The 24,847-nt window shown below is 44.9% G+C and overlaps 1 protein-coding gene across 1 annotated transcript in view; it reads left to right on the top strand.

Moving 5' to 3' along the window:
* LOC147693576 (solute carrier organic anion transporter family member 2B1-like) overlaps positions 1-24,847 on the top strand; it is a 426,250-nt gene that overhangs the window by 293,794 nt on the left and 107,609 nt on the right. The gene's annotated exons all lie outside the window — the stretch shown is intronic.

Genomic DNA, 24,847 nt, shown 5'->3' with positions numbered 1-24,847 from the left:
GGCAGGCATCCCATCCTGAGTCCATGTGCAGAGCCAAAACAGGTGATAACGGTTGTAAGGGAGGCGCCAAACAGGTCTAATATAGTCCGAGGGGCGCCTTTACCGACCCCGATTGATACCATGGCAATGATTCCTTGGCTCAGCGAATACCCGGATCATGCTTCCGCTGGGGTGTTACGGAACGGGTTTTCATATGGTTTCCGCATCCCAGTGGGGGATTTTCAGGGGATACCGGACTGTAAGAATCAAATGTCGGTCTTACAGCACACGGCAGTGGTACAGGTAAAGATTGGGAAAGAGGTGACTCGAGGTCGTGTCGCCGGTCTATTCGATTTGCCACCAGTTGCTAATTTTGTGTGTTCTCCTCTAGGGGTGGTCCCCAAGAAGGAACCGGGTGAGTTTCGGCTGATACATAATTTATCAGCCCCACGTGGTCTTTCCGTCAATGACGCGATAGACCCGGAAGTATGTTCGGTGCGGTACGCATCTTTCGATGAGGCCGTTGCCATGTTGAATCGCCTGGGGCCCGGGACGCTGATGGCCAAATCGGACATTGAGTCAGCGTTCCGGTTGCTCCCGGTACACCCAGACGATCAGCGTCTCCTTGGTTTTCAGTTTCAGGGTCGCTATTACATGGATAAATGTATGCCAATGGGATGCTCGATTTCATGTGCCTATTTCGAGAAATTCAGTTGTTTTCTGCAGTGGGTATTCACGAGGAAGACAGGTTTTCAACATGTTATGCACTATCTCGATGACTTTCTGTTTCTGGGGGCAGCCGGGGATTCTGAGTGTGGACTGGCCTTACATGAATTTTGTGTCCTAATGAATCAATTTGGTGTGCCATTGGCTCCAGGTAAGACGGTGGGTCCCTCGACCTTGATCGAGTTTCTGGGGATCGAGCTCGACTCGGTGGAAGGTTGTTTTCGATTACCTAAAGAAAAAGTGTTAAAATTCAGGTTATCCCTTGAGACATGTATTCGTGCAACGAAAGTGAACCTGCATCAATTGCAACAGGTGGTGGGTCAGTTGAATTTTGCCCTGAGAGTAATGCTGATGGCGCGCCCCTTTTCCCGCTCGATTGCACAGTCCATGGTCGGCTTGAAGGAAGGACATCATCGTACGAGACTCTCGGCAGAGGTTCGCCAGGACATGCGCATTTGGATTGCATTCCTGGCGGATTTCAATGGTCGAATTGTCTGGAATAAACCAGCAGTGTCTTCCGAGGAGTTGGGGCTATGGACAGACTCGGCGGGGAGTATGGGTTTTGGCGCCATATTGGGTACACAATGGTCGGCTCAAAGATGGCCGTCATGGTGGCATGAGTGCGGGTTGACGAGTAACATTGCTTTTCTCGAACTGTTCCCTATTCTGGTGGCCTTGAAAACATGGCCAGAAGGGTTTAGGGATCACTCTGTGGTGTTCTGGTCTGATAACATGACCGTGGTTGAGTGTATCAATAGTCAGGCAGCACGTTGCAAATTGATTCTGAGACTGCTCAAGGAAATTGTGTTGTTGTGCATGCAACTGAATGTACTGTTTAGGGCGCGACACGTGCCGGGGGTGATGAACCAAGCGGCTGATGCGCTCTCTTGTTTCCGTATGCAGGCCTTCTGGGGTTTTCTGCCCACAGCGGACCCGGTGGCGGCACCCTTTCCCGAAGCTCTCTGGTCTCTCGGTGCCCCGAACTACAAGACCTCGTGGGAGAGAGTTTAGCACCCAGGACGAGGAAGGCATATGAAGGGGCGTTCCGTTTGAGGTTCCGTGACGATTTGAACCCGTGTTTTCAAGTTTGTCGGAAATACATAATATTGGTATCAGCGAACCGCAAATGATCCATTTAGCATATCCTGGTGTTTTCGCTACGATACGAGCAAGAGCACTCCTGTTATGAACACATTTCTGATCTACCCATGGCATCCATCTTAGATCATGGCAGCCATTTTGTGTTTCCTTGCCCTCACATATGCAATAGCCTCTGATCACTTCATTCACTCCACTTTGATTAAGGACACGTAGCCTTAGCCGGAGATTCACCTCTTTCATGACACGTACACCTTAAACCAAATCACGCTGAAGCTGCATGACTCGACAAAGGCTGCCTCCTCTGCCCGAGGCCAGCCCACCTGAACTGGTTCTCGTGTCCATTGTCCTGATCATGATTAGGCGGCCGAAGCTGGTAGCCTTGCCCATTTACAACCCACAAACATCTCTTATCCCGTTTTTCTATCTTCTGCACCTGGCTCTGCTCCTTTCCTTCTGGGCCTTTATTAGGGGGAGGTAACGAACTTTACGATGAGGCGGTCCGGCTCTTGAATGCAATATTGACAAGGGATTGTGATGGACTAGTGAGAACCCCTCTTCGTGATGTTTGGCATCAGATATTATCGACAGTTCCTGTGTAACGCCAAATATTTATTGTTTAAGACACAAAGGTTTGGGAATGTACTGACATGTGAAATATTTGCCTGAAGCACAATTTTTGGTATATAAGGAGAAACCCTCAATGTACAAATGGAACAGTCTCCTAGTCTCTGCCCGTGTGTAGATTCTGTGATTTCTGTGTCCCTGCAGTAATAAACCTTTGGTCTTTGACGCCACCATCGAGAAGCCCGTGTTTCTGTTCATTTGCGCACCAAGGCAGGTGGAACTCCGGGGTCTTTGGGTGTTGTTCCCTGACACCTCTGGACGGAACCAAAAAGTCCAGAACTCCAATTGGCGCCCAACGTGGGGCGACGTCATTCGGTACCGGTCCAAAAGCCTGAAGAGTTCGAGAAGCTTCGTGTGAAGATTCCTGAGGGAGGCGCCCCACTTCATCGATCCCGGCATATCGCAAAAGTGGCCCTGAAGTTCTCTTCCACGAGGGTTCCCGTTCAGGACGGCTGCAGTGGGCCGTTGCCTTGACCGTCGCCCTGTCTTGGACCCGAGGTGCAGCCTTAGTACAGCGAAACGTGACGGGTTTCTCCTTGGTGACGTCTTCAGTGCCTCAGTTAAGTATTTAGTGATAGCTATCTGGTTACTTTGTGAGGATTGTTAGAAATCCTTGATCGGTTCTTGGTTTGGTTTGGTTTCGTAAGATTATCACTAGTTGTTCTGGTTACGATAATCTATTTGGTTCAGTTTGGGTATCGATACATTAGTTTGGTTTTGGTAGGCCTAAGTTCTTGGTTCAAGTGCACATATCTGTTTCGTGTTTTGTTTGTTTTGTGTTCCAGACTGAAAATGGTAAGTCGGAAAATGTTGTCTTGTTTCGGTTGCAACCATGACTCACGATTGGAGGATTCTTGTTTGGTTCCTCCAATTGGGACTCCCCTTTATGACCTATATTGCAAGTATGGCGTGGGTCCTATATCTTATAATGAGATATGGGTCCGTTACTGTAAGAAGGATGGTGTCCTTAGTTGGCCACTACATGGTAGTTTTGAACCCGAGATCCTTGATAATTTAGAAGCGAAATTGTTTAAGAAGAAAGCCCGGCCGGCAATGTTTGATTCTTTCCGTTATTGGCGAAAAGAATCTAAACAGAGAGAAATGAAAAGGTTGAAGAAAGAACAAAAAGAGCAAGAAGAGTTAACTCTAGAGCAAGCAACTAAACAACTGCAAGATAATGAGTGCGAAAAGGCTATAGACGTAGCAATTAGAGAGCATAATTTAGCGATTGACAAGTGCTACCCTGCCTTGCCATCGAAAACAGCTAAGATACTGGAGGATCCCGAAAACGATCCTCTGTTGTCCTATCTGTTACGTTCACCTCCACCGTACGCACAAGGTGCTGCGGCTCAACTTGTACCGAATGTTCAATTGCCGGTTGTTGGACAACCTGGTGTTCTTGTTCCTCAGAATCTAGTTCCTGTACCTCCTGTGGTTAATGTGAATGTTCCTACGGCTCCTCCTCTTCCTGGGTTGCCGACTTCTATACCTGTATCTGTCTCGCTTACACCTACTACTTCACAAACTATTTTCATCGATACTCCTACTGCTTCACAATCTGTTCCTACCTCTACTGTGTTCTCTACGTCTGCAAGTGTATTAACTCCACTTTCTGTACGTCGAAAAATAACTGATTCTGTTGCTAATATTCTGTCTCCTTTATATAAATCCTTAATTAAGACTCCTACTTCTGATTCAGTTCAGAGACGTAGTCAGCTACCAAGTACTGAAGAACGGGGAGTTTTAGATTCCACGGCTCTCAGATGGATTACGAAAGTTAGAAGATATAATACGAGAGATGTATTAGATACGTTTATGCAGTGGAAGGAACCAACGCAACGATACGTCTTTGATGAGATGTGCTCGTTGTTACGTGAGGAAATAGAGGAAGATGATGTTGAATCAGACTTGGAGGATTTAATTAAGGTGCAAAAAGAGTTTGCTGCAGGAATGATAGTGGGTGATAATATAAAAGAAGCGATGGAACTTATTTTGAGTTTTAGGAATGATCCATCTCTTCGTTCGCCGAGAGAATTAGAGAAAGGTAAAATGAAGCTAAGTCGCCAATATCCTATGAGGGAGGTTCCTCCAATCTGGCGCGAAGCAATACAACGTGATGATAATGCAGGTATTGCGGCCGCTCCAGCACAGTTCCAACGAGTGTGGATACACATTCCATGGAAGCGAGCTGAAGTACTAGCAGTGAAACAGGCCTTACCAGATCCGCGTAAGAATCCGGCCGGATATTACAAGGAATTGACACAGACAGTTGAAGCTTGTATAATGAATTTGGCAGACATTGACATGCTATTTGGCAATGTAGTTCCACAACCAGTGTGGGCTAAAATTCGTAGAGAGGATCATCAAGCAGCTTTAGGTGGTGATTGGGCAGCTATCACTGCAGCGGATGGTCAGCAAACGGGTGGTGCAAAACCCGAACCCCTAATTGCTAATCTTCCTGGTAGAATAATTGACTTAATGAAGACTCTGATGCCTGCGTTGCGTGTTAATTGGGATAAATTATCCGCATGCAAGCAAAAGAAAGATGAAAGTGTCTCCGACTTCTTCACGAGGTTTGAAGAGACTTTTGTAGACCATAGTGGTCAGGATATGAGCACTGAAGGAGGACAGAGATTGTTTGTCGATAAATTTGTGCATAATTTGTTACCTGAATTATGCAATAAATTAAAGGATTCAGAGAGTGCGTGGGCTGTTTCCACGACTGCGCAAATACTTGCGACTGCGCAGTACTACGAAAATAGGGATAAAGAGGAAAAGGAGAAATCAGAGAAGAAAACGAAAGATTTAAAGACTAAAGTTCTTTTACAGCAGGCGTATCCGCCTCGCACGAACCAGACTAATATGCAACAGAATTCGTATCAGAGGACAGATTATAGTTCAACCAGGCCTCAATATCAGTGGAATCAGTGTGCGTACTGTAAGAAAGAGGGTCACTACAAGAATGAATGTCCGATTTTAGCGCAAAATAACGCAGCAGCAGCTCAGAGAGGTCGTGGTGGTTTTGCGCAGAATTCTAGAGGTCGAGGTCGAGGTGCTATGCCTCCGCAAACGAATGATCGTCCCTCTAATCACTTTGATCAACGGAACGTACAGTCAGCTCAACAGAACAGATCTCAGCAATATCTTGTTGAGGATTATTGTGAAGTTGATGAGGGATTCCAGCAAAATGGGTACTAGGACAGCCATGGACAGAGAGAGGGAGTAGTATCAGTTCCAGTGGATCAGAGTGGGCCTTATGTCGCAGTAGCAACATCAGGTGTAGTCGAACCGTTTCTGTTGGATACTGGTGCCGCAAAAAGTTCTATCATTCATGCGAAACTCCCTGGCGCACCTTTGTCTGGCTCAACAAATGTTTCCGTAGGTTTTTCAGGCGCCCCTGTTTACAACCCGATATCTAATCCTTTGTCTATTTCTGTTGGACCATGCCAATTGAAAGCACCCTTGATTTTGACGACAGGTTGTAATGAAAATCTGCTTGGTTTAGATTTGTTAAAACGACTATATGCGACATTGTACTGCTCTCCGGAAGGAGTACAGCTTACTTTGGGTAAAAGACTCATTTCTCCGATATACTTGTCAATGGACGCACTCCCGCCAGAGCTGCGCTCACTCCCTGATTCTCTTTGGGCGACTGGTCCTAATGATGTAGGCCTTTTAGAAATACCACCGTATGTAGTAACTTTGAAAGCAAATGTAAAATTTCCTAGAATTCCCCAATATAAAATATCGAGTGAAGGAGAACGTGCACTTTTATTGATTGTGCAAGATTTGATTAAGAAAGGTGTGGTTGAAGAAACTCGAGGAAATGTTTGTAATAGTCCTGTATTGCCAATTCTGAAACGAACTGATCCTACGAAACCTCCAGTATATAGGTTTGTCATAGATCTTAGAGAAGTTAATAAGATTGTGGTTCCGCAGTTTCCTGTGGTTCCAGACATTACTGCCTTGTTAACATTGATTCCTGCTACAGCCAATTGGTTCTCAGTCATCGACTTGAAGAATGCCTTTTTCAGCATTCCGATAGCCGAGGAAAGCAGGGATATTTTTGGCTTCTGTCTAGGAGGTCGAAGCTTCAGATTTAAACGCGCTCCACAAGGCTACTGTGAGAGTCCATCTATTTACAGTCAAGCATTAAAAAGTCAGCTAGATTCTTTTGTGCTTCCTCCAGGTTCTGCCCTAGTACAGTACGTAGATGATCTTTTAGTGGCTGCCGATGACAAAGAAACTTGCAAAGCAGCTACAGTATCGTTGTTACATCATTTGTCTGATTTGAATCACAAAGTATCACCTTCCAAGATGCAATACTGCTGCCAAGAAGTGACCTACCTAGGTCATCTCTTGTCAAAGGAGGGAAGGAAGTTGACCCCAGAAAGAATAAAAGCAATTACGCAAATGAGTGTTCCACGCACACAGAGAGAAGTACGTGCCTTTTTAGGTATTACCTCCTACTGTAGGCAGTGGATTCCAAATTTTTCTCTTTTAGCGAAGCCATTGGTAGCTTTGACTGGGAAAAATGTTCCGAGTCCGGTGCCATGGTCTGATGAATGTCAAGAGAGTTTTACTGAATTACGAAAAGCCTTGTGTTCAGCTCCTGTATTGGGTACACCTGATTACAGTAAACCATTCACGCTCTACGTTCACGAGAGAGAAGGTTGCGCGTTGAGTGTCCTGACACAGAAGTTTGGTGATAAACAACGCCCTTGTGCGTATTTCTCATCAACATTAGATCCGGTAGCCAGAGCGTTGCCTAGTTGTTTGAGGGCTACAGCGGCAGCTGCGGCTTCCATTCGGCAATCTGCTGGTTTGGTGATGAACAACATGCTAGTGGTCATGGTTCCTCATGCAGTGGATACACTCATGAACCGAACGAAGACACAACACCTTACCAGTGCGAGATTATCTGGTTACGAACTGACACTACTAGCGAGTCATATTCAGATCAAAAGGTGTAATGTATTGAATCCAGCAACGCTGTTGCCGACTGATCAAGAGTCGAGTGATTCTGAGCCACATGACTGCTATTTTAAAACGGAGGAAGAGACAAAAGGACGCATTGACCTGAAAGATACTCCGTTACCTGATCCGGATGGTACACTATATGTGGACGGGTCATGTTTTAAATTGGAGAATGGTGATGTGACTGCTGCTTACGCGGTGACGACTTTGAAGACGATTGTGGAGACTGCAAGAGTGAGTCAGAATTCTGCCCAAGCTGCAGAATTAATAGCTCTAACGAGAGCATGTGTTTTAGCTGAGGGAAAGAGAGTGAATGTGTTCACAGATAGTCAGTACGCATTTGGTGTGGCCCATAGTTTTGGCCGGTTGTGGAGAGAAAGAGGTTTCATTACGTCCCATGGGACTAAGATCCAGCATGGTCAGCTAGTTAACGACTTGTTGGAATCTCTAACCTTGCCAACTGAAGTTGCAATTGTAAAGTGCAGTGCTCATAAAGCAATCACGGATGATGTTGGACGTGGGAATGCTTTTGCTGATGAAATTGCTAAACAGACAGCTAGAGATGTGATGAGTAGAATGTATGTTGCAACGTCTGCAAGATGGATCGCTGAGTCTGGGATGTGTGAAGATACAATGGAAAGTGTGAAGGAGATTCAGAGAGAAGCAACTGAGGAAGAGAAACGTGTATGGAGAGAGAGTACGGGCAAGTTGGACTCGAATGGATGTTGGATTGATTTGACAGAGCAGCAACGTTGGATGTTGCCGGATGCGTATGTGCTTGCAGTAGTGACAATGGCGCACGGAGTAGCGCATATAAGTTCTAAAGGTATCTGTAAGATGTTGGCTCCGGTCTGGAAGAATGATGGGATCAGTAAGTGTGCAGAGAGAGTGGTGAAAAATTGTATGGTGTGCTTGATGCATAACCCTGGCAAGGGAACTCCAACTCCAGCTGGTCATTTCGCTCCTCCTTCCTGTCCCTTTGAAGTGATTCAGTTAGATTTCATTCACATGGAACGCTGTAATAATTTGAAATACGTCTTGGTGGTGGTTTGTGCTTTTTCCAGGTGGATAGAAGCATACCCACTGAAGGACAATACCGCCTTATCAACTGCCAAAATTCTTCTCAAAGAATATTTCCCTAGATTTGGAATGCCACGGATTGTATGGTCAGATAACGGAAGTGAGTTTATAGGGAAAGTTATGCAGAGTGTATGTGCAGGCCTAGGTTTGAAACAAAAATTTCATAGTGCGAACCATCCCCAGTCAGCTGGTCTAGTGGAGGGTTATAATGGTACCCTCAAGCTGAAGATAGCCAAAATTCAAGCATCCACAGGTTTGGCTTGGCCAGACGCACTTCCTTTGGCCTTGTTATCAACGAGAGCAACAGTGCATTCTAGAATAGGGCTTTCTCCATACGAGATTGTGTTTGGCCGCCCGGCAAATGTCTGGGGTGTGCCAAGGCCTAAACAATTTTGCTCCATTGAATATCCTATGTTGATAGACTACCTTTACGACTTGACTGCTAAATTGAGTCTTATTCATCAACAGGTTTTCGATGCACTACCAAAGCCTCCGGAGAGTCCAGGGCATCAACTGAAACCCGGCGACCAAGTGGTGGTCAGAAACTTCGCGAGGACAAAGAATCTTCAGCCTCGCTACATCGGCCCCTTCCAGGTCCTGCTGGCAACGAGGACAGCCGTACGTGTTGCTGGCCGCAAGCACTGGATTCACGCTTCTCACGTAAAGCGTGTTCCGTTGCCGCTGCCTTACGACGACTGGGTGAAGAAGGGAATTGGTGCCTCCGAATCTGAAATCACCCCGAAATTTATCCCTTTCAGTGATGCCGATTTGATTACTGACACTTTGAAACCTGACTCTCCTCCTGAGAAAACTCCTTCGAACATTGAACATTTGTCTCCAGCATCAGAAGAAACTTTGTTATCTGCGAACTTAAACTCTGCAACAGCTGCTAGTGATACACTATTTTCCGATCAGACAGTACCAGCGAAGAAGAGATACAACCTTAGAAGCCATAAAAAAGACAAATAAAGCAGGCAACTGCATATTGTAATTTTGATATATATATATATATTGAACTTTTGCTTTTCAGCCAGGAAGTTTGCTATTGTTTATTGTTTTTAAAATTGCCTTGCCGTCTGGGTAGCCGTAGGGTCGTGGCTGTGTGCCTAGTTTGAATTTGCAGGGGTCTGACACAAGGTCGATCTTTCTGTTAGTTTTGGGAACTCCCAGGGCTGACAGAGGCATTTTCATCTACGTACACATCATCAGTGGTCGCGAGCGGATTGTAGAAGATGGAGCTTCCTGCGCTGCAACGAGAAAATGTGATTTATGTTCGCAGAAACAGACTGTACAAAATTCTTCGTAGCAAATGCTTTTTGATGCAATGTGCCGTTACATTTTTGATTATTTTAGCAACATTGGTGGGTGGAATCGTCTTTAGTATAAATATGATTTTTGTGCCAGTTACTACAGTACCTCCCCTTGATCCTGTCACTTCTACTGTTTCTTCTATACACTCTTTTCACTCGTTTCCTGAACATGAGCAAGCACGACGTACAGAGTTCATTAACAACACTTTTGTACAGCTCTTGCACCAACACCAACTGGTAGTTAACACTACAGACTGCTGGGTGTGTGGCTTGATACCCCACACTATGGATAAAGGTATTCCCTATCTGGTTTTGCCTTTCAGCTACAATGGATCATTTCAGGCCCTTCAAACCATCTTTGCTTATGCCCTTGAGACCTATCCTCCGCGTCCACCACGTTCCACTAAATATAACTCTGCCAACAAAGCTTTAGTCCAGGGAATTATTGACATGATCAAGGATGTCAATAATTCTCCATCATACCCTAGAGACGAACTACGAGTGTATTTGAGTTGGAATACTTCAGAGTATCGCCTTAGTTTAGGAGAAAGCAAGCGTAAAAGCTCAACTCCAATCTGGGTCGTACCTCACCGAGGTCAGGTCTGTTTGCAAGGTAATGGGAGAAATCCGAGAGCTCAGCTAGGGAGGAGTGAGTGCGTTGAGACTTATGTGTTTCCGGCTAACTCTTCCCCTGCCTTCCTTACTGCTAGGGGTACCTATTTCATTTGTCGAGACCGAGCTTATACATGGTTGCCTGCTGACTTTTCAGGTTCATGCTATATTGCTCGATTGTTGCCTCCAACATACACTGCTTCATCTGATTACCACAGAACCAGAGTAGCGAGAGGTGTCTTCAACAAGGAAGATACTGCTGGTCAGGAAGCTGGAGACTTCTTCAAAGGCTTCCTTCCGTTTTGGGGGCCTATGGCCAATAGTAGAAACATACGTCAGCTAACACGGGTAGTTGAATCTACTATTACCGAAACTGCTGGTGCCCTTAGCAACCTGACAGCTGAGCTTCAGGCGGATAGACTCATGACGTTGCAAAACCGTATGGTTTTAGACGTTATCCTTGCAGACCGAGGTGGGGTATGCAGAATGATCCAATCGAGCTGCTGTGTCTTTATTCCTAATAACGCTCCAACAGTCTATGAGGCGATCTCTAAGCTACACAAGATTTCCGACTCTATACATGTAGACAAGGGAAACTGGTCCTTTATGGAGTGGGTTTGGACTCTGATCTCAGCGTGGGGATGGAAGGTTCTAATGGTCATTGGTGTCATCTTAGTATTTCTCTTCTCATGCTGCCTGATTATCCAGTGTGGTCCAGCCCTGTGTAGCCTTTGTGCTGCAACCTGTTTTAGGAAACCACCTGCGTTTGGAGAAAAGGCACGAGAAAGGATGATGATACAACAGCATGTCACTGACCTGATGAGTATAGAACTAGACTCTGATATAGACTGAGTAATTGCCTATGTAAGGGCAAAAGGAGGGTCTGAGGTTCCGTGACGATTTGAACCCGTGTTTTCAAGTTTGTCGGAAATACATAATATTGGTATCAGCGAACCGCAAATGATCCATTTAGCATATCCTGGTGTTTTCGCTACGATACGAGCAAGAGCACTCCTGTTATGAACACATTTCTGATCTACCCATGGCATCCATCTTAGATCATGGCAGCCATTTTGTGTTTCCTTGCCCTCACATATGCAATAGCCTCTGATCACTTCATTCACTCCACTTTGATTAAGGACACGTAGCCTTAGCCGGAGATTCACCTCTTTCATGACACGTACACCTTAAACCAAATCACGCTGAAGCTGCATGACTCGACAAAGGCTGCCTCCTCTGCCCGAGGCCAGCCCACCTGAACTGGTTCTCGTGTCCATTGTCCTGATCATGATTAGGCGGCCGAAGCTGGTAGCCTTGCCCATTTACAACCCACAAACATCTCTTATCCCGTTTTTCTATCTTCTGCACCTGGCTCTGCTCCTTTCCTTCTGGGCCTTTATTAGGGGGAGGTAACGAACTTTACGATGAGGCGGTCCGGCTCTTGAATGCAATATTGACAAGGGATTGTGATGGACTAGTGAGAACCCCTCTTCGTGATGTTTGGCATCAGATATTATCGACAGTTCCTGTGTAACGCCAAATATTTATTGTTTAAGACACAAAGGTTTGGGAATGTACTGACATGTGAAATATTTGCCTGAAGCACAATTTTTGGTATATAAGGAGAAACCCTCAATGTACAAATGGAACAGTCTCCTAGTCTCTGCCCGTGTGTAGATTCTGTGATTTCTGTGTCCCTGCAGTAATAAACCTTTGGTCTTTGACGCCACCATCGAGAAGCCCGTGTTTCTGTTCATTTGCGCACCAAGGCAGGTGGAACTCCGGGGTCTTTGGGTGTTGTTCCCTGACACCTCTGGACGGAACCAAAAAGTCCAGAACTCCACGTTCCTCTTGGGCCTTTTTGGGTACTGCCGGAAGGGAGCTTTGGGGTCTGGAAGAGTGTGTAGTGAGATTCCTGCTCTCTTTACGTCACGCAGGCAAGTCAGTAGCTACGGCCCAGAGGCATCGGGCCGCCATTTCCTTCATGGCAAGGGCTCATGGGATCCAGGACCCGACAGCGTCTTTCGTTGTGCAAAAAGCGCTACGTGGGTGGCAACGCCTTGAGGGTCGCAGAGTAGACGATAGGCACCCGATAGGTCTGGATAGGTTGGCCCTGTTATTATCCGTGCTACCGGTAACATGTTCATCCCAGTACGAAGCAGTGTTGTTCCGAGCCGCATTTGCATTAGCATTCCATGGGGCTATGCGGGTAAGCGAATTAGTGGCAAAGAACAAGCAGGATACGATGGGGGGACTGTGCCGGGAACACATTCAGGTCAGGGAGGAGACAATGACGGTCTCGTTTGTCAGGTCCAAATCCGATCAGGATGCAATCGGGGACTGCGTAATCATCCAGAGGATCCCCGGGTCTGCCATGTGCCCTGTGGGGTGCGTTGAGGAATATTTAGCGCAGAGGGTGGCAGCATGGGGGGGGACCTTGTTAAGACACGCTGACGCCACCCCACTGACGAGGGTTCAGTTTCAGCGGGTGCTTGCGATGTCGATTTCTGCCGCGGGCTTGAACCCCGGCGACTTTGGGACCCATTCCTTTCGGATAGGGGCTGCTACGGAAGCTACAGCCAGGGGTCTGAACGTTGAACAAGTAAAACGTGTGGGGCGTTGGTCCTCGAACTGTTATAAGAGGTATGTGCGGTTGCACATGTTGTGAAGCTGTAATGATGTACTCACGCTTCTTGTTTTTGTTTGGTTTCAGTTGCGCAAGCCTACGAGGCGGGGCGGACTGTCCAGTCGACCCGACACCGGGGGGCCAGCGGTCAGACATTGCCGGCTGTGAAAAAGGAGGTGTGGGTCGTGGGCCACTCATACGTGAGGCGTGCCGCGGACGTATTCAAAGCAGGTGACATGATTCACGTGGCTGGGGAATACGGGTACAGTGTGTCCTTCTACGGGAAGGGCGGGCTCTGTATTGACCAGTTTCAATCTTTTTTCGAGGGTTTGCTAGGGCGGACAAGGTCACCGCCGTCTGTAGTCATAGTACATCTTGGGGGCAATGATTTGGTGACCACTGGTAGACGACTTCTTCTTGAGGCGATGCTTTCCACGGTAAGTTGGTTGGCGAGAAGAGTTCCAGGGTGCACAATTGCATGGTCCCATATGATCCCACGGAAAGTGTGGCGGGGGGCTATTTCTGTTTCTGCGCTGAATCATTCAGTAAGGAAAATTAATAATAAAGTGAGTAGATTGTTTCGTTCAAGTACACTGCATTCTGTTTCGCATGGTTGTATTAAAGGGGACAGTATGTATTTGGGGGACGGTGTTCATTTGTCCCGGGTGGGGAACGAATTACTCATAGGAGACTTCATAGCATGGTTAAGGAGTTTACAGCATGACCTTTAGGTAGGAGTGTTTTGTGGGGGGTCCGGATAGCCGGTCAACTATCCGGCCTGTGGCGGTAAGGTCATGATCGGTGAGCAGTAATTCGAAGATCCCTATGAGGGGGCGTCACCCATTACGGATGGGAGCGCGCGGGGGAGGTGGCCAATTGGCCCCTCAACGGGGAGGCGGTCCTGTCTAAGGAGAGGCCGCCGGAAGGAAAGGAAAGGTGGTCAAGGCCCCTTCCTGGATAGGAGGGGCTACGGCCCCTCCTGGGGAATTTCCGGGGCCAGGACATCTGCGACGGCAGATGGGTAAGTTGTGTGGGGTGCGGGAGGGGGTTTACGCTACCTTTTAGACACCTCACACGAGTCCTCGAACGACCGTTAAATGGCGTCGAGTTTATTGGGGCCCCCGTCAAGTACAAAGGGAAATTGGTAGATGCACTTGAGGTACGCCTCTGTGCGGTCGCCCCTCTCACAAGTGAGGGGGGTATTTCTGGTTTAGGGATCTGACACCGGTTACGATCTTGCCGTTGGCCCTTAACGTTAGGATGTACAATTTCAAGTCAAATGTTTTGTAGGATGTTAGTTCGGCTAGGAGAACCTTTGTATTAGAGATCTGTTAAGGTTAGCCAACATCGTAATGTGGAAATGAAATTGTACATTATATGAAACTGTTATTTTAATGTTTTCTTTTGTTTAATATTTTAATAAATACGGCCGGGAAGGGTGACTCCCTTCCCGCCTTCCAAAAGTTCAAGAACTGTTTCCGGTTTCCCAATTCTTGGGGATTGTGTTGAGAGGGGGTGGCGGGTATCTCGGCCATATGGAAAGGGGCGACCAATCGGTCCCCCCGAACGTATGGTGGAGTACCACGATCCCCCCGGGAAGCCATCTTGGGCGGGAGGCGAGTCTCGGCTGGTATGCCCGAAGCGGCGTAGCCGGGGCGCGCCTTTTTCCCGCCCTAGAGTGGGCTGGCCTAGACACCAACGCGGCCGGCCACGCCCTCGGAGGCAGGCGGGGGCGGGTTCACGCCCACCCTGAAGACGGATAAAAGGAGCGGAAGCCAGGAAAGCATCCTCTTGTTCCTGTGCTCTGAAGCTGCACCTCCCCGCTGCACGTGAGCTCGAGACGGAACGAAGAGCAATTTTGACCCACCCACCAGCCCCTGAGGACAGCGATTCGTTGTAAATACAGTTGATATAGTATCTTTTTGTTTTCTCTGTTTTCTTACAGGTTGTGATGATTGTCGTGAAATTTCTTAAAGATGCAATAAAGATTGGTTATTTTCAGTATGTTTTACTAATAAAGTAATTTTGAACAAGGATTGATCAGTATTTACGCTGGATAATAAATGTTATTTTGCTTTGTAAATCTTAGTAACTTAGTTAGAACTGTCGTATTTATTTTGGTCGGGCGGTAAGGTCATGATCGGTGAGCAGTAATTCGAAGATCCCTATGAGGGGGCGTCACCCATTACGGATGGGAGCGCGCGGGGGAGGTGGCCAATTGGCCCCTCAACGGGGAGGCGGTCCTGTCTAAGGAGAGGCCGCCGGAAGGAAAGGAAAGGTGGTCAAGGCCCCTTCCTGGATAGGAAGGGCTACGGCCCCTCCTGGGGAATTTCCCGGGGCCAGGACATCTGCGACGGCAGATGGGTAAGTTGTGTGGGGTGCGGGAGGGGGTTTACGCTACCTTTTAGACACCTCACACGAGTCCTCGAACGACCGTTAAATGGCGTCGAGTTTATTGGGGCCCCCGTCAAGTACAAAGGGAAATTGGTAGATGCACTTGAGGTACGCCTCTGTGCGGTCGCCCCTCTCACAAGTGAGGGGGGTATTTCTGGTTTAGGGATCTGACACCGGTTACGACCTTGCCGTTGGCCCTTAACGTTAGGATGTACAATTTCAAGTCAAATGTTTTGTAAGATGTTAGTTCGGCTAGGAGAACCTTTGTATTAGAGATCTGTTAAGGTTAGCCAACATCGTAATGTGGAAATGAAATTGTACATTATATGAAACTGTTATTTTAATGTTTTCTTTTGTTTCATATTTTAATAAATACGGCCGGGAAGGGTGACTCCCTTCCCGCCTTCCAAAAGTTCAAGAACTGTTTCCGGTTTCCCAATTCTTGGGGATTGTGTTGAGAGGGGGTGGCGGGTATCTCGGCCATCTCGGCCATAAGCCCTTGGGCTCCAGCATTTCCTTAGTATCGTGGAGCTCCTCTACCAGGCGGCCATCTTGTTTCGCTGCGCGCCTCGTAACTTTCTTTTCTTGAATGGTAATGTTGGGGCCTGTTCACAAAGGTATTTTGGAGTATGTACAATAGCACTCCTCTAGTACTCTTTTATGGGATCTCATACGCCTTTGTCGAATGGTCCCAAAGATTTTGAAATGTGAACACACTGGGAATATTATCAGGGAATATTCATTTAAAATGAGTAGAACTTGAAAGAAATGTGCCTTCTTTGTGTTTCAGGGCTGATTCACAAAAGCATATGAGTACTTAAAAGACTACTCCAGGGGTCTCCAACCTTTTCGTTATTGAGGGCTACTAATGTTCAATAAAACACATTAACAGCTACTAATATTATTAGTGCAGTATCATTTCAATTTCTTTATATGTATATTAATTCAACCAAGTAAAATCTTTCTAATTTAATAGGCAGGGCTGCACACAGGTGAGTTACTCAGAGTTAGCTCAAGAGCTACAGTAGCTCACGAGCTACTGGTTGGAGACCCCTGGACTACTCCTACCTTACTCCTTCTCATATCTATAATTACTTCTATGAATCAGCCCCATCAAATGTACTATTTTACAGGAATACACAGTGACCCTTATGCACTACAGACAATTAGCACATCTCTTATGCACACTTTGTGCAACTATGTATTGTGATAAGCTTCCACCAGTGCCCAAGTCTTGTATTTACATGTGGGGCATCCAGAGTGGGGAGGGTGGTGGCACCCTTGCAAATGCTGTGCAGGCCAGGCCTCAACATTTAAGAGACTATAGATGCATGCCCAATTAAGCACTGGCTCCATTGAGCTACCTGGGTTGATAGACTGGCCTGCAGATCTCAACCCACAATGGTGGAAATACCCAAATAGAAGTGGTTTCCCCATATGAATTCTGCCTTCTGCTGAGCCAAGCCTAACCTGGTGCATGGTAAGGGAAGAGCAGGATGTGAGAGGGTGCATGCACTTGTGTTTGTTAACGAAGGACATAAATGCTTCTTTTTCTGTTAGTCCCATGTACAACCTCAGCAAAAATTTAGTGTAAGGCTTACTTGTATATGATCAGCAGACGTGTTGAATATGCAACCAATTTTTTGCAAAGGTAGAAACAGTTTCGGAATTGGGCCATGTTTAAAATGCATCAACTTTATTAACCTGCATATACTTTTTTTCACAGAAAGGTTGAATGCAAATTTTGCAAACCTGGCCTTCTTACATTTGCAGGGATAGCTCAGTTTCAATAAGCTCCTGATGAGGAGTGGTCTAGTATGTTGCTGTAATAAATACAACGTGTTGTATAAATTAAGCCAGGGGCATCGGTGTCAGTGATTACTAGTTGCTTTGCTGTAGGACCCTATGGAGTGGCGACTTACATAAGGAAACTGGCTTTAAAGCACTGATATCCACAGTGAAAGCCATAATTCCAAGCCTTTTTACTGGCTGTTTTTTGCAGGTAGATATGTATCTGGAAACCCATTTGGTATTACCTACCGCTCCCAGGAATACAAGGCAAAGTAATACTGCACGACTCGTAATCCTGTCTCCGCCTAAAACTCCAAAAGCCGGACAACTGGCTGTGTTGCAGAGATGTAGGAGCCGATTCACAGAACTAATCTGACATACAATCCTAAACTAACTACTTTTGGTATTCACAGAAGGCATTTGGTAGTAGTAAAGTTCGGACTCCTTACTTACTATTACTAAATACCTTCGGTTAATACCAAAAGTAGTAAGTTTAGGATTTTATCCCAGTTTAGTCGTAGTAAAGTTAGGAGTCCTAACTTTACTATTACTAAATGCCTTCTGTGAATACCAAAAGTGGTAAATTTAGGATTTTATTTAAGATTAGTTCTGTGAATCGCCCCACTGACTTCAGAAATTTGGAGATTGTAGAACTCTGTATTCACATAACTGATATAAATGTGGAAACCTGTTTTAAACATACATAGAGTGAAGTCGAGTCATTCAAATTTGCCAAGGTCGCCTTCTCACTTAGGGCTGAATCTTTCACTCCCACGGAGGATTACAAGTACCTGGTCAGAATTCTGATGCTGCTTAAGAAGATTTTCAATGACATTCTGCTGTGGTACGTCACTGCGCAGTACAAGATGAACATTTGAGCAGATTACACAAAGTCGTAGAAAATACTTAACGGTTTGCAGAAAATTCATAGAGTAATTAATTTTTTTATTCATCTGTGACATTAATGAGATATTTCCACTGCTCACTCCTGTATACATTTAGAATGCTCTAACCCCACTGTGCCATGATTCTGCAATGAAAGGTGTGCAGATAAGAAGCCTGTGGCTCCACCGCTTTCAGTAATCAGGCCATTTTCAATAGTTTAGTCTAGTTTGTGGAGAAGTGTGGCTCAGGGGTTAGAGGCGGTAGACCCGGAAGCTGAGATCGGCCCTGGACCAGGGTTCAATTCCCCGCCTCGGCGGGTCTTGCGCTCAAAAATTCCACGGACTCGATAATTCTCGCTCCGGTGCCTTCTTGACTCACGGGTGGATTGGTGTCAGTACAACGCGTTATTTTACGTCGCATTCCGTTACAACGCAGATTTTACAACGCAGGATCCATTACATCGGATGCCATTACAACGCATGGCATTACATAGCAGATGGTATTACAACGCATGGCATTACATCGTAAGTATAGGTAAGTATACCTTTTTTTAAAAATGTTATTAAGTTAATTTAATTAATTTTATTTAAACAATTTAATTAAAATACATTTTAAAATAGTCATCAATTTAATTTAATAAAATAATATCTATTTAATAAATGTAATTTTAATAAAAATTGTAATTAATTTAAATAAATTCAAATAATGAAATTAGTTTAATGTACATATTTTTAAAATTGAAATTAAATTAAATTAATATTAATAATTTATTTAATTTAATTAATTTAATTTAAAAATGTAATTAATGTAAAATAATTAATTTAATTTATTAAATATATTTTAATTATTTTAATTTATTAAATATATTTTAATTAATTTAAAAATGGTCAATATAATTTAATTATCCCTAAACACAAACCTACCCCTGAACCCTAAAACACCCCTGTACCCCAAAACCCAAACCCTGCCCTAAAACCTAAAAACACCCCTGTACCCCAAAACCCAAACCCTGCCCTAAAACCAAAAAACACCCCTGTACCCCAAAACCCAAACCCTGCCCTAAAACCTAAAAACACCCCTGTACCCCAAAAACCCAAACCCTGCCCTAAAACCTAAAAACACCCCTGTACCCCAAAACCCAAACCCTGCCCTAAAACCTAAAATCACCCCTGTACCCCAAAACCCAAACCCTGCCCTAAAACCTAAAAACACCCCTGTACCCCAAAACCCAAACCCTGCCCTAAAACCAAAAAACACCCCTGTACCCCAAAACCCAAACCCTGCCCTAAAACCTAAAAACACCCCTGTACCCCAAAACCCAAACCCTGCCCTAAAACCAAAAAACACCCCTGTACCCCAAAACCCAAACCCTGCCCTAAAACCTAAAAAAACCCCTGTACCCCAAAAACCCAAACCCTGCCCTAAAACCTAAAAACACCCCTGTACCCCAAAACCCAAACCCTGCCCTAAAACCTAAAATCACCCCTGTACCCCAAAACCCAAACCCTGCCCTAAAACCTAAAAACACCCCTGTACCCCAAAACCCAAACCCTGCCCTAAAACCTAAAAACACCCCTGTACCCCAAAAACCCAACCCTGCCCTAAAACCTAAAAACACCCCTGTACCCCAAAACCCAACCCCTGCCCTAAAACCTAAAAACACCCCTGTACCCCAAAAACCCAAACCCTGCCCTAAAACCTAAAAACACCCCTCTACCCCAAAACCCAAACCCTGCCCTAAAACCTAAAAACACCCCTCTACCCCAAAAACCCAAACCCTGCCCTAAAACCTAAAAACACCCCTGTACCCCAAAACCCAAACCCTGCCCTAAAACCTAAAAACACCCCTGTACCCCAAAAACCCAAACCCTGCCCTAAAACCTAAAAACACCCCTGTACCCCAAAACCCAAACCCTGCCCTAAAACCTAAAAACACCCCTGTACCCCAAAAACCCAAACCCTGCCCTAAAACCTAAAAACACCCCTGTACCCCAAAACCCAAACCCTGCCCTAAAACCTAAAAACACCCCTGTACCCCAAAACCCAAACTCTGCCCTAAAACCTAAAAATACCCAAACACCCCAAAACATATACCTCAGTACCCCAAAACATATACTCCTATTGTCATACTTATTAAAAAAATTACTTAAATTAATATATTTAATTTATAATATTTAAAAACATAAATAAATATTTTTTTTATAATTAATAATAATTAAATCAATTATATAATATTAAATAAAATAAAAAAAAATTATATACTTACCAATACTTACGATGTAATGGTATGCGTTGTAATAGCATCTGCTATGTAATGCCATGCGTTGTAATGGCATCCGATGTAATGGATCCAGCGTTGTAAAATCTGCGTTGTAACGGAATGCGACGTAAAAGTTGCGTTGTAAGTGTTACACACCCTCACGGGTTCACACTCTGCGACTCTGGGCAATAGCTTGCTTAATCTCCACAACGGCCCCTCGCGGCAGGATGCCTGGCTTTCACCTTGTGGATACCCTGCCGGGGTTATCTCAGGGGAATACCAGGACGGGTTCCCTAAGCAAGCGCTTAGATACCGACCTTGGTCAGTGATTTGCGCTATATAAATACATGTACATTTACATTTTGTTCAGTTTATGATCAACAGTTTAGTCATCACTGGTTTAATAGTTCAGTCAGTGGTGGAATTCACCTTTGAAGTGCCCAATGTCATCCACGCCAAGCAGACAAAATGGGCATATTTACATGGAGTTAATGCCACCAGAACATCAGTTTTTGCGATGTTAAGCTAAGTTCAGTGGCCTAACGCCGCCTTGGAAATACGGCCTCTATTCACGCAGCACTTAGCTTAAAAGGGGCAGGCAATGGGTGTTGTAGTGGGCCTTCCACTGCAACACATATTGTTTTTTTACGCTGCCCTATATTACCAAGGTATGGGGCAGGGCGAAAAAAAAGACAAGGAAATACATGGTCTTAAACAGGCCATACAAGGAGAAATGTTTTCTTTCTCTTCAAATATTGCTCTTACCATGTGTGATGTGTCCTGCAGCACACATGGATAGAGCAAATCACCTGTTAAGATTGTTTTTGTGCAGGAAGGTATCCCTTCCTGCACATACACAACCCCCTTTGCAGTACCAGCACTCTAGCAAGAATCTGGCGCTAGGCAGCTTCTTTAGCACCAGCGCTAGGGGTAATGCAGGGGTGTGCCCTATTTTTGTGTAAATGTGGTGCATCCCTGTATTTTGAAACTGACGGAGCGCTGCATTACCAATTTTGGTGTAACGCTGCCATCCGCTTGTTTCTTTTACAAATGCCCCCAAATGTGTTAAATCTAGGAAAAAGTAACTTAAACATATGATGGTTTCTGGTAAGGTCTTTAATAGCAATTATAGCAAATCACATTTCTTTGCATAGCCTCTGTAGGTTTTTTTCCCTTTATGAACTTGCTTTTTCTGGTATTAGGAGAAACAAAATGTATACTTTGTACTGCTTGAAAACAAACTGGAATTAAAATCAGCCTGCCGCCTTACCTCCAGTGGCTTTAATTAGCTTCCTAATTAGGAGTGAACTGGACAATGAAGAAGTGGAAACACTGACTACTTAAAAGGGAGGAGTCAACTGGGTTGGTGCCGGAACCGGTGGCTACACAAAGGGCAACCACATCAGGCTTCTGTAACAAGTGGAAATCCCAAGAAGGGGTACAAGATTACAGAAAACACCCAGACCCTATGCCTGCTAATATGCATTTCTGTGTCCGCTGTAGGGGGCAACACTGGTTCTGGGACAGCAAGAGGGGGTGTTATGTTGTTTTCAATGTATCCCCATCAGAGTTTCTGATAAACATGTATAATCAGCAGAAAAGTCCCTTCACTGTTATCTTCAGACTATTGCAAACATCTCCTGTTTTTCAATGTTTGTGTGCACAAGATGATATTCAGAAGCCATTTACAAAGGCAGCTATATATGCACAAAGCTGCTGAGTTTGTAAAATATATGGAGTTGTATTTGTCCCTACTATTCGAACTAAGACACATAGGGCTAGATGTAGGTAGGAAAGATTTACCGATTTTAAATTACCGAATTTTACCGATTCAGTAATTTAAAATCGGTAAATCAATGGGTCTGATATGTAGGTATTCCAGATGTGCTGGAATACCGAATCGGATGAATTCGGTATTTACCGATTCGGTAAATACCGAATCGGTAATGCCCATTCATTCCTATGGGCTTTGAAGCCCATAGGAATGAATGGGCATTACCGATTCGGTATTTACCGAATCGGTAAATACCGAATTTCACAAGGGTGCAGGGGGCGTCACTTTGACACCCTCTGGCACCCCCAAAACATGCACAGGTGCCATTTGGCAGGCATACCTGCCCTAAGGGCAGGTCTGCCTGTCACATGGCATAGGTGTGCATGCACACATGTGCATGCACACCGTAATCGCTATTTTACAATCAAATTATATTTTAGATTTGATGGTAAAATACCGATTCGTTAAGGCTCCTGGGACTCTGAAGAGTCCCACCTACATATGGGTGGCTCCGAATCGGTAAATGTATTGATTTTTTATTTTACCGAATCGGTAACATTACCGAATCGGTAATTTTACCGATTCGGTAAAATATTGCCAAATTTTGTATATGCCAAATCCAAATCTTGCCAAATCTTGTATACCGGTCGGTAACGGCCGAAAATACCTATTTTCGGCCGTTACCGACCGACCTACATCTGGCCCATAGATCCTGTGTAATCTACAAATGGGTGCAAATCTAGCCTGTGAGCAGTACCACACTTCCTTATAAATCCCTGTAATTAATGTGTAAGCACACATACATATATGTTTACACATGTGTCAATTTAGCTGCCTCAGTTTTCCATTTGAACCAGTGCCCCATAGAACAACTCATCTTGATACAGACTACTTAGTAAGTTTCAAAAGCAGCATCTCAGAATAAATCTATATACTGCAGTGCTCCTGTCACTCAAAGGGAGAAATGGTATTTCGATTGGATGAGAAAAGAGAAAACCATTTGAAGCTTTACACATTCTTGCCATGACTTTAAATCAACATTGCATTACTGAAAGCATGGTAGGTTACCACTGGCTGAAATAAACAGTCTTTCAGGGTGATCTGCTGTCACAGAGATGCAGGTGGACAGGAAAGAAATGCTCTGCTTGTGATATTTTTCCATTGGCTAAGGATGGGACAATTTACCTTCTGCCGCTCAGGTCAGTGAATTGTCTGCAGTATGTTGTCTATGGCTGCGGAGTATACATTTGCCAATATTTGTGGTCTGATAAAAACTTTGCTGTTAGATGCCAGGAATGTGTTTCGGATTGCTGAATAATGAATTATTGGGTAGGGATTAGGCAGTGTCAGGCTGATGATGTTTATGCAGTGATATGGGACAGAGTTGTCCTCTATCGTCCCTTATGTTGATACTTGCTTGCATATTGACGAAAAATGGAAGATCTGCAATACAGGTGGGAAATAATAAACATATTGTTTCACTTTAAACAAATGATATGCAGGACCTGATATGTGATATAGAAGGGACATCGGCATGAGTTAGGAAAAAACAATCCTTTTCCATTGGGCTATTTGGGATGGTGATGTTGCAACATTATTGATTTGCCAAAAATCCTAGTAAGATGGTAAACATTTAATTTTATTTAGGATTTATGTTTACAACCCCAGAGCATGAGAGGTGCATGTGGGTGTCTGGCTGATGGGAAGGCTAGCCCTGGTGAGAATGGTCACAGTATCATGATCCTTGCATGTGTTCTAGGGTTGGTTGCATGTATCCTAGAACATCACAACTCTAATGCAATACTTGCGTCTTCACAGGTGGTTGCACTTGATGAAGACCTGTTGGCAGGTATGCATGATGGACTTTGACTGTATGACTTGCTCGCAATGAGCTTTAATCCGGAGGCTACTTTGCATTTAATGATGAATCCGGCTTGTCTACAGTGGTGACAACTATCTAAACTAATACGTTTGCATTTCCCTTATCCTCTGGACGTCCCATTAAAGAGGCTTCCTACCTGTAGGAAGGCAGCAGCCGATAGTAAATACTGATGACAGCCACAGGGCAAACTAAAGACCATCCGAGAAAAATCTATACCTTAAAAGTTACTCACTTTCCAGGAGGTCCAACATACTTACAGGATAGCACGCACCCAGTACCTGTGGTAAGCCAGTCAAATTAGGACAACTAAAGACATGTGGACCACATTACTAGACATTTCTGCGCTGTCTGACACACTCTTGCTGGGAATTTAGAGTTGGGAGGAAGGGACCTTTCATCCAGGTGCACTGGGCAATTGAGAGAACCATACTACAAGCCCCACTTGCCATTGAAGCACAATGGACAGCTGTTTGTGGTGCTGATGTCACTGACCTTTAATTGCCTGGCCAAAATACTGTAAACTAGGCTTACACTTTTCCAGTAATGCTAGTTTTAAATTGACTCTTTTTCATGCATAGCTCTGTGCTTGTATGACTCCTGCCATGCTACACCCGATTGTCCTTGATAGAATAAATAGATACCTTAAATGTGGAGGACATGGAAACAGATCTGTTGTTTCCAACATATACAAGCATTAGCATAGCCAATAGGTCTCACCGACGGGACCTTATAAGTGTTGAGCCATGCAGGAAAATAGGGTATGGGGCGTGGAGGTGGGTTCCCGTAGAATAGCGTCCCATCCGACTGGTATTTCACTGCGTCTTTC

Source organism: Lissotriton vulgaris, chromosome 8 (assembly GCF_964263255.1).
Source record: "Lissotriton vulgaris chromosome 8, aLisVul1.2, whole genome shotgun sequence".
In the NCBI taxonomy this organism is placed as follows: domain Eukaryota; kingdom Metazoa; phylum Chordata; class Amphibia; order Caudata; family Salamandridae; genus Lissotriton; species Lissotriton vulgaris.
Note: the sequence above shows the minus strand (reverse complement) of the source record. Positions and strands in the feature narration are given on the sequence as shown.